This window comes from Wolffia australiana, chromosome 9 (assembly GCF_029677425.1).
Source record: "Wolffia australiana isolate 7733 chromosome 9, ASM2967742v1".
NCBI lineage: Eukaryota > Viridiplantae > Streptophyta > Magnoliopsida > Alismatales > Araceae > Wolffia > Wolffia australiana.
The window spans coordinates 7,501,349-7,509,675 of record NC_135843.1 but is presented as its reverse complement, the minus strand read 5'-3'; the positions used below and the strand labels follow the sequence as shown (position 1 = coordinate 7,509,675).

The 8,327-nt window shown below is 35.8% G+C and overlaps 1 long non-coding RNA gene across 1 annotated transcript; it reads left to right on the top strand.

Annotated features, from left to right (window-relative positions):
* Positions 1 to 5,790: 5,790 nt before the first annotated feature.
* On the top strand, positions 5,791 to 7,046 carry LOC144707760 (uncharacterized). The gene is made up of 2 exons (XR_013582536.1): positions 5,791 to 6,237; positions 6,633 to 7,046. It is a non-coding gene; the product is annotated as an uncharacterized LOC144707760 (long non-coding RNA).
* Positions 7,047 to 8,327: the final 1,281 nt, after the last annotated feature.

The following is an 8,327-nucleotide window of genomic DNA, read 5'->3' as shown; positions in this document are numbered from 1 at the left end:
GCGCTAACCGACACACGTGCGTTGAATATAAAACAAATCAAATATTGCAGCGCATTTTTAATTATGGAAGCCGCAATCGATTCACCACGTGCATTAAATGCATGCACAAATCGACTGCGTATTATTAAATATAATGAAAAGTAAAGCTTTCTTTTGTTGTTTTCTTTGTTTTTTTTAAAACAAGGCGAAGTGGTTTATTTTTAGCCATTCAAAAGGAGCTTCAATCATCCAATGATTGTGCGCCTTGGACGCGGACAACGAAGCATCAGAACGCGATCCGAGAAGGTGAAAAATGAGAAAGAATGCAGCAACCAATCAGAAAAATTGATTTTTTTCTAAATAATAAAATGATCCAACGGCCTAGATTAATCTGCAGTAAAACGGAGATATCTAGATATCTAGATGTCCGATTGGGCTGAAATTTTGAGGGTTTGTTTGTCTTTTCTCCCTCTACAATTGACGATTGGATCTTTAAATAGAGTTTGGAAAAGGGTGAAATTCACTTTTTGAAGCTCACCCCAAGGATTTGGCCAAGAAGGACACAGGAGTTGCTTTGGAAGTCGACAGATCTTGATCCTGCATTCAAAGTTGTAAGTTTCTGATTTGTATTCTGAACTTCTTCTTGAACGATTCTAAAACGCCAAGGCATAGGTGAAATGTACATCCCCTAGAAGTTGTTTTAAATGAAATTAGCATTGCATTTTGAGTCTAATTCAAGATATGATTTTTAATCTTTAGTTTTAAATAGATTTGGAAAAATTCTGCAATTTTAGATTTTTAATTTAGGGTCATATTTCACATTTTCCCCAAATTTTCACTTTCTCTCTCTAGGTTAATTCATTTAATTTCTCTCTCTAGATTTCAAAATTGATTGTTTGAAAATTTAATTCTATATATAAAAAACCTAAAAATAAACTTTCATCCATGATTTCGTCCATCTTGAACTCCAATTTCAAAATTTCTTTCTTGATTATTAAATACTCAATTTTAATTCATAAAAATTGTCTTAAAATTTAATAATCATTGGGAAATTAATAATCCGAATTAATCTGATCTTACAATTGAAATCATTCTATCTTGAGCTTTTTGACCAAAATATTTATGATCAAAATTAAGTTTTTACTTGATTTTGATTAATTAAAAACATTATTAAGTATAATTATGGTTTATTAATTACAAAATTAATTCATCTTTGAATTAATTCATTAAAAATTGGATAAAAATTCTTACTTGATGCCTCCCTGTGGTTCGACCCCTTGCTTGCTCTATATTCTGTATTTAGTGATTAAGGGTATTTATAAATTTTATTGTATAAGTCTAAACGTTTAATCAATGACATATTGACACATCATTTTTAGGCTTATCATTCACATGCCCGGCCTCTAGAAGTATCCACACAATCAAGTTGGTCTTGGATCTCCACTTCTTCTCCATCTCTTCTTGAAATCCTTATAGAACTTCTCACCATGAAGACTCTCTTCTTGGATGAATGGAGAAATCTCAAAGGAAGAAAGGGACGAGCACCCAACTATTGCTGGCTTGGGTGCCTAAAATCAGTACCCCTTCTTCTATTAATTTTTTACTTAGGATTTTTTAAAAAACCCATCAAGTGAAATATATCCACCAATGCCCATATGATCTTATCTGTGGGACCCTCTAGGCCCATATATCAATTTAGTTAACAACCTTGGAGGCTCAATAAAAATTATTAGCAAACCTGTATAATTAAGTAGGTCATAATATAGATTTATTAACTAAGGATCAATCTAACCTAATTCATAGGTTAAGTTTCCAGCCCATGGGTGCCAAGCTACACCTCGTGCTCTAGAGGATACAAAGTAGAGTTTGAACTCTCTCATGGAACCTTTACCGTCATTGGTCACCGTATATGTATATCTTCATCTGTGTTAGACTCCCAAATGACAGGGTATGGTTATCATCAAACCCTAAACCATCATTCGACTAGTAGTGGTGTGTAACAAGGATCATTAGAGAATGACTTCTCAAATATCCTCACTATCTTGGCCAGGAATTTTCTGCATCATATTCCTTGAATCAAACTCCTCTTATACTGAGGGAGGGTGACACTGGCTTGACCTCTTAATCATCTCCATGGGTTTCTTCCTACATCCAAGCTATATTTTGTTTGAATCCCTTTGTTAGAGACTTGTATGTCATAGTTAAAACATAGTTCTCCATCCATGATATGTTTTTGGTATCTCAAGTCAGCATGATTGATGTTTAAGTATAACACCGTTCAAGGATTCATATAAATGAATTTAAGGTATTCTTTCTCCAAAGAGCACCCATCATATGTCCATAGTGTCTCCACACTAAAGGCTGTAGGATCTAGTATACTCGTCATATAAGTAGGGATAAGATATTGTTATTTTATATGGAGGATTCGACAACCATTTTGATTATTCATCAAATGGGAACATTGATAATGTATGTTTAAATATTAATGATCACTGTATTATGATCTTGCCATAATTCACTAGGTCATTGTGTGTATTCATGGACTTCATAATAAACATTACACAGTAATAATAATGAAGAAATATTTTTCAATGAACTTATATAAAAAGAAGGTGGTTTGATTCAGTTGGCGTCCACAAAATATCAATCAGTACTAAATATGCTGGTTGTGTTTAGACTTATTCAATTTTATTTGTAGATTTCCATCAATAAACTATGGCGATGGAAAGGGGTGAGAAAGGGGTTCATCCACAAGGACTTGTCACACTTTGATCACATTGTACTCTTTGATTGAACCTCATCTAGGAATAACAAAGCAACCTCATCAAAATCCTCATTAAAACGAGATGTCAGTCAATTCCTTCTTTAGGTTAATTTGAAATCACAAAGAAAATAAATGACAATTCAAAGCATGGAAGTAATGTCCACAAAATGTTTCCTATCTTGATGGTACATCTCCCAAAAAAGCACATTTTTCTACTTTTCTAGATGTTTTATTTCTGGTAGAGAGTTCCTTCAATTTTTCAGCTATTTTGATTCACTATTGGTACTTATGCACTGAATAGAGTTACAATAACTAAGCAAAACTTCAATGCAAGACATCATGTTGAAACACTAATTTTTTTGATCTCAACTTTAAGGAAATCAAGTATACAAACATCTGCTTGGAATATTTTATACATTTGTGAATACATCATAAGAATATATCATTGAGTATGAAATCATAAAATAAAATAGACCAGGATGTTGTGAAGAAAGTTATGTCATGTGTAAGTTGTGAATTATTCTGTAACACATCAAATCAAAACTTTTTAATATAACCATCAATAAGCTGACAGATCCATGTGAAAAATACACTCCAGAGATGAGTGTGAGTTACCAAACCATACATACAACATAAGGTATTCGAATAATAATTTTAATTTTTTATTCAAACAAAGCTTCAAGAGCATAAGAGGTAAGTAACAAGTCTCCATCACTAAAAATACATCGTATTCATTGAGTAATGTTGCAAGTTAGAAGAAAGAAAGATGATATGATTCAAAACCAATTGAAGAACTTAAGACCGTTGAGAATAACTTTACATGGGTGAAGATTGATTTTGGTACATCAACAAATCTACTCACATAAAACCAGGAGTCTAAAATCAAGCTGCATAGCAATGGTAGTACTCGTACATGAAAAGCAAGGTTCAGAGAAATATTTAACAAAATGTTATAGAGTACAGTATTTAGCATAAATATTTCTGTGAGACTAAATGGGTGGACTATATGATTTGTTTTTTGCTCTGTATTCTATGAATGTGTTTGAATGATGTTTAATATTATTTCCTGAAATTATCCCCACATCACGAGATGTATGTTAAGTGTCAAATGAAGATACACGGAATTTTACCAGCTGAGCAATCACCAACAGTACAGGATAGGGTATAACATTCATGCTTAATAATATATGGTTTTGAAAGAAGGGAGAAAGAGCACACCCTTAAATATCAGTGGAAGTTAATTGTTATTTCAATTTTTAGTAGTTCTATAAATGATATGATATATAGGGGATCACTTTGGTATCCTAGTTTAGAATAATAGCATTTCTGTCGGCCGACTTTGAGATTGCTGACCTCGGACTTATTCTTCATTTTCTTGGCTCTCAGGTTTTCAATCGGAAGAACACATTCATATTCCAGGAGAGATGTTTGTGGTCTAGTATTTCGTAGTCTAGTATTTTTTCAGATACTGCATGCACTCTTGAATTAAAATAGATACTTGACGTTTAACAAATGAACAGCTGGAATTGAAATATAATACCCAATAATGTGCTATCCATTTAAATCATTTTTAATTTTCAGCAAACTGTCGACTCGTTGACGCATATAATCAGTTTAATCTAGTGTCTTTTAGCTTCCAAAAGAAACCTAAGGTATGTAAAAACTGACTGTTATGTTGAGAACAGATTGAACTGCATTTGTGGATGATAGAACGCGTATGGGAGAGATCTGGCGCTTTGATGATCATTTGTTTCTTGCAGCTCTTAGAGGAAATAAATTGTAGCGTTAACCTCATCTGACGGTCACTACATCCCTGAATTACGAGAAAATAAACATATTTTGGGAGTGAGAGGAATACCTGTTTAAATTAATAAGAAATACGAGGTAGACACCACTATGTTTTGTGACAACTGTTCCAGCATCTCAATAAACATGAATTCTATTTTTTACTTGTGATTAAAACAGAATCATTTGTCAATCACTATAAAAGCGAAGGAAAATTCAATAATAGTTATTTTTACATTGCCGCATTGTTCAGCTAATGTATATTCATTTACATTAGCTAAACTTTTGAGTCAATGAGGGTTGCGGAAATTTAGGGATCAACTTGTTTAGGGGAAGTCAACATGGAGATGCGTATATTTGGAATGTTAACGGGATGGAGATTTACATTTGTCTATGATGAATTCACAGACTCTAGTCAATTAACTAAAAAAAAGGAGTATAACAAGTGTATTTTCTCTCTAATGTTCTGGTGTTAGTGAGTAACTAGATAAACGTACAGAAAGGTAGATAATGTCATAAGATATCTTACTCTTCGCCTGCCGTGTGGTGAGTCCCTTGCTTTTGTATGTGTATGTTCGACGTGAACGAAAATCTGATTTTCGATGTTGTGCTGTGTAAAAGTGAGCCAACCAATTTCTAAAGAAAAATACAGCCTCCGACACCGAAACGCAACGCGAATAACAGCACCCATCGATTCAGAGTTTTTTTGGTTTTCCGCTTACCATCGAATTTTGTATGGCTCTCTTAAGTGTTCATCTTTTCAATTATCAACGATCGAGTAATTATGACAACGCGAACTTGCAGTATGGAGCATGTATTTTCAACATTCAATCCCAATTTCCCAATTTTCTTGGTTTTCAGCAAACCATCAAATGGCATACTCATCTAATCGAGTAATTGTGACAACGCGGACTTATTGGCGTATTCATTGAATGTATTTTCAACATACAACCCCTTCTTTCTTTCCAGTTTACCTCGACTTTCAAATACATCGGCGGGACTAATTTGCCAAGGAAACTTCGAGGTATTCGTGAAACAAATTAATGAATCTTTCGTCGCGAGAGAAGATAAAGCATAAAGTGTGAGCTCTCCGTTCCCAACATTCAACGGGCAATTCAACATTCCCAGAGATATTCATCAGTTTTTTCTGTGCTACTCTTCGTAACTACAGGCGCTGACCCATTGAATGAACTGATAAAGTCATTGTATACTTGCAATAGGCAGTAATGTCAACATTTCGGGCGTAATTCACGAAGCCGGCCATGACTTTTGAAGACTGTCCTTGAAGTGATCCGCCATGAAAACTTCAAGGTACATAATAAATCGTCGGCAGAATTTCCACTTCAAAAGAAGTCAACACACGAAAGCGAGTAAGTATAAACCAAAGACAGCGACTGGCCGTGGGAATTCATGGTTATTCCAAGAAGCATCTGGAGTGTCTACTATAGTCGTTGATAAGCACACAGATCAACGCAAACAGTCCGAGCGAAGGATAAGAATAGGCTACAGAAACCTACGGATTGTTCCTATAAATAGGAGGGAAGGGAGAGTGCCCAAACCGTCCCATACAAAGTAAAATACAGAGACTGCCTCCCATTTGAAGAGCTCTATGGCTCCCAAATTCCTGTTCATCCTGATTTCTGTTCTAGCTGCCGGACTATTCATCTCAATATCCCATGCAGCCTCGGCCGAGCCAACTCTGCCCCCAGGTAATGAAAGAGAAAGAAGGAAGAGGAAAGAACGCAAGATCGAGACCCGATAATAATGTGAACCGAATATATATTGATATATATAAAAACTCTTGTAATCAATACATGCTTATTTACATGTTTTATGCAGCGAAATTATGCCGTACCTTTTTCTTCTTCTCGGCCGTATAATTTAGGCCCGTATTTATGTGTTTCCAGACTTCTCTCTAGACTTGAGTGTAACAGTCTATGAATATTAACTTGAGGTCGAGTCTGTTTATTCTATTGGATTACTATTTATGAGAGTTAAGTGTTATTCTGCTGTCTGTATTTCAACTGGCGAGCGCTTCGTCAAAGCCTCGTTCGTATGGGGAGTGATAAATTTATGATAAGGCAAACAATTATTTTTGTTGCAGGCGCAAAGGCTGTGGCAGAGTGGAGGACCCCAGATTTTCTGCCGAGCGCAGCGAGCTACCAACTATGCTGTTTCCGATGCTGCCTTTACATCGGCTCCAGGTGTTTTGCTTGCTGCCACCGTCCGATAATACTTCCCATCTGTTGTTCGCAATGCTGCTTCTGGTCTGGCGGCTACTGTCGCCGATGCTGCTAGTGCCCCAGCGAATTTGGCCCGTCAGCTTCCTCATTTCATGCATAGTTAAATAAGAGGAAGAACTAAAAGTGAGAAAGCAGTTAGCTAAACTAATAGAATAACAGCATCTAGGGGAGGGGTATAGAGTGAATAATCTCGAGTGCTCTTCTGTGTTGTAACTTAGAATTTCCTTGTTTTGTATGTGTTTGTGATGGATATGCTATACCCGCCCTTAGTTGGAGCATGTCTTTCATAAAGGAGGGAAAGGTTGCACGAAAATCGGTCCAATTTCTGAGTCCGCAAAAGTATTGATGCGTTTGCCTGGTTATAGCCCATTGGACAAAACTAAAGCCATAACTATAGAAGGCTGATACACCTTACGTGTAATTAAGAAAATTATCACTCTTACTTATTCTGTTCAAGAAGAAACAGGGTAAACAAACGCTGGAATAATAATGGGGTATTCCTTGCCCTAATGAACTGATATGTGGTTCGAAAATAGCATTACAACGTTGTGAATCTAGGGGAAAATAGTAAACAGAAATAAAAGAAAGTTTCTGACGAACTAGAATAAATCCGCAATACTAAAAGCACCTAGACCTACGATTAAAAATTAGGCGAGTGAATTAGCAGGCAACCCTTTTTACATGCCGAGCACAGATAACCCATTTTGACATTTTTCTTTTAGGAAATTTTCTGGCTCCACCTCCTGAAGATGGTTGGCCAAAGTCCTCTCCCTTCTGACAGCTGATCCCTTCATCAAAATGTTAGCTTTGTTTTCTGTCATAAAAGTGCTGTCTACCCGTTTAATTGAAACGCGTATTTATTTTTATATATTCGACGATTACCGCAGGACGGGATTATCTGTTATGCAACGAGATCTCACGGGAGATAAGATGGGTTGAAACGCTGTAAAAACGAGTTTATAGCGGTTGGTTCATACCCCTTCACATTCTACGTCAAGAACTCAAGTTATTGGACTTGGTCCCGTTGAAAGACCTTGGTCATGTTAATGAACCTAACCGCTCAACAGTTTCCCACTTGACCTGATCTAATAGATTAATTGTGTAGAGACGCATGCCGTAGTTGCAATTTTAGAGTGCAATTTCTATCGTGACATGAAATCAAAACAATTACAATTTCATCATAAACTGGAAAGTTGTAAGTTTATCCTAACATGAATCAAGGCAGTAATACATCTTTAAGACGCTAAGCCTTTAAATACATATGATTGACGTTAAAAACACCTATGCGGATTTAACAAGTTAATGAACACACAATGTCATTACAAAAATCAGACAAATCATGGTTCAAATTGATTTTTAATTCTCCAAGGAAGAAGATATCACAAAAATATTGGTGTCCAAGATGAGATAATTCGAGACACATATTAGGAGAGACTGCGAACTCCTAACATACCCCATATTCTGAACATGCCCACAATAGCTACCAGGTGGCCATGCCTCAGTAAGTGGGTAAACCATTTTTCAACAACTGTAGTCTTATACCGTTCACTGCTCCA